This window comes from Hypanus sabinus, chromosome 17, assembly GCF_030144855.1.
Source record: "Hypanus sabinus isolate sHypSab1 chromosome 17, sHypSab1.hap1, whole genome shotgun sequence".
Lineage (NCBI taxonomy): Eukaryota > Metazoa > Chordata > Chondrichthyes > Myliobatiformes > Dasyatidae > Hypanus > Hypanus sabinus.
Genome location: NC_082722.1, coordinates 23329819 through 23332349, shown reverse-complemented (window position 1 = coordinate 23332349; position 2531 = coordinate 23329819). Strand labels below are relative to the sequence as shown.

The window sequence follows — 2531 nt, the reverse complement described above, 5'->3', positions numbered from 1 at the left end:
TATGTCGACTTCTGCTCGCAGTGTATACAACACCGTGTGCAGATTGGACCGCCTCCTGAACCTTGGCCCCGCTGCTCGTCTAGCTGTTTTTCATAGCTCTGCTTTATTCACAATATATATCTGATACGATATATACGCGAGGCGTTGATGTCATTTGATAATTTCGCGCATTTTAAACGCTATACAGGTGTATACCATTAACACTAATATGGGGCATTTGAGGAGTTTCCCTGCGGTATAGAGATGCCCTCGGGGCAGCTACCTGGCTTTTAATGAGCCACGATTACCTGCCCAACACTTTACTATACATTATATATACATTAACGTACAAGTTATTAAAGTAATATTAGAGTCCGCAGCAGTCCACGGACGCTGTCGAGAGTTTCCAACACTTTTTGTCGGGATATTTAGAGCAAGTGGAAAATTTCCGTCTCCCGTCACCTCTTGTCTAATCACGGATCAGTTGCTGAGCTGGCAAGACGATACTGTCCGTGTGGTGTGTTTATCTTTACTGAAACCCCGCTATCGACAGCTATAGTGGCTGCGGGACGGGGAGGGGGTCACTGTGTGAGAATTAGCGTGTGTTCCCGTTACCCAATACTGTAATCAATCCGCCCCGGGAAAACACGATACAGTCTGTCCTTGGCACCCTGCCCTGATTTGCACTCAGCGCCGAAGACTTGCGCACCGCCCCACTCCGCTCCCGTCTGCACTCGATCCCGTTCGCTGCTCTATAAGTATGGTGCCCCCGACCGTCAGCACATTCAGCAACTCGGTGCGAATAGAAGCGAACTACCTGAGAAGCGGAGAAGAAGGAGGAAAGCATTAAGGATGTCTGACACCCCGTGCACGTGCTTCCAGAGTAAGTTGTGGGAACTGACGAACGGGGCTCGGACCCTACTTGTAATGTCTAACGGAACTTTTCAGTAATTCTGTTTTCCTTATAATTGAACAGGCGGTTCTTGTAGCTGCGGAGACAACTGCAAGTGTCAGAACTGCAAGTGCACCTCGTGTAAGAAGAGTGAGTTTACGGAATTTAGAGACCGGCTTTAACAACTTTATGGGGGGGAGGAAGGACAAGTTTTTTTTTATTACGTATAACGACCGTTTGGCTCACCGGGTCCAAACCGTCTGCTATCAGAGTATTATTCCAAGCCCTTATTCCCCCGTACCTCCAAAACATTGTCAAGCTCGTGTGCTGTTAACTGCCACCCGATTCTTTCGCCGCTTCCCTGCTTTGTTTTACTTCTGGACAAAATGCTGCGGCCACTTAACCACTTGGTGACGGGTCTCGGCCCGAAAAGCCCCTCTAAATAGATGCCGCCTGACCTGCTGAGTGCCGTCAGCCTTTTATATGTATTGCTCTGGACTTCCAGCATCTGCAGAATATCTTGTGTTTACCGCTAACCTCCTAACCCGCTTCTTTTGGGCTGTGAGAGGAGCCCAGAGCAACCCGAGGAACCCCAGCGGAGTTCTCGCAGGGAGAACCTGCAAACCCCTCACGGGCAGCACCTGAGGTCATGTTGGAACCCGGTTGCTGGAGGGCTTCCTGCAGTGCCATTTATTTCTTTTTCACATTCCGCTTGTCCAGCTAATACTTTTCCCCACAGTAACACTGCCATGTGTGGCGAATTAACCCTGTTTTCTTGCGAGCTGACTCCGAACCCTCCCCCCGCCCACCATGGCAACTGCTTGTTAGTAATGTAACGTTAGAGCCTGCAACCTGTACTGGACCAGGAGTCCGTGTCGGTAGGATGTTGCAAGCTAAACTCGTCCCCGGCTTTCTTTCCTCTAGGCTGCTGCGCCTGTTGCCCAGTCGGCTGCAGCAAGTGCGCCCAGGGCTGCGTGTGCAAAGGAGAAGGGGACAAGTGCAGCTGCTGTCAGTGAAGCTCGTCACCCGGGACCAGCCAACACGCCTTGCTTTGTAACGTGGACTTTTGTATGATTATTCACTGGGGGGGGGGGGGGGTTATAATCAAGAATGTTAATAATTTCTCTTTTGTACTTTGTTCTGGATGCATTGAACTGCATCTGATTAAAATACTATAGAAAAATACATCAGGATTTTGTTGTTGTTTCTCGGGGAATGGGAGCAGCAGGGTCACGACACGGAAACTCACAGAACTCTCGGGCAGAAGGGCCGGGATAACATTTTACCAGCCAGAAACCCTGTAACGTGACAGAGATAATTAAAATCACAACTTGTGTGAAAGATTGTAATGTACAGCGGCGGAACAATCAAAGGGGAGAATACTGGAATGAATTTAAGGAGCTGTGTCAGTATGGCAGTAAAGGTATTGCTCGGCTGGGAGCATGACTCCACTGGGCCCCATAGTCTGTGAAGTTTCACACTGCAAACTCATTTTTCAAAAGTTCGATCAATGCTTTCCAAAGAGTTAAAGAGTCTTGACGAAGGGCCTTGGCCCGAAACGTCGACTGTGCTTCTCCCTATAGATGCTGCCTGGCCTGCTGTGTTCCACCAGCATTTTGTGTGTGTTGTCCAGAGTTAAAAGCAAGTTTTGATTTTGTTC

General features: G+C 49.0%; 1 long non-coding RNA gene across 1 annotated transcript; it reads left to right on the top strand.

The window, feature by feature from the left end:
* The first annotated feature begins 618 nt into the window (after nt 1-618).
* LOC132406744 (uncharacterized) lies at nt 619-2056 on the top strand. Its single transcript, XR_009516231.1, has 3 exons — nt 619-862; nt 956-1012; nt 1796-2056. It is a non-coding gene; the product is annotated as an uncharacterized LOC132406744 (long non-coding RNA).
* Nucleotides 2057-2531: the final 475 nt, after the last annotated feature.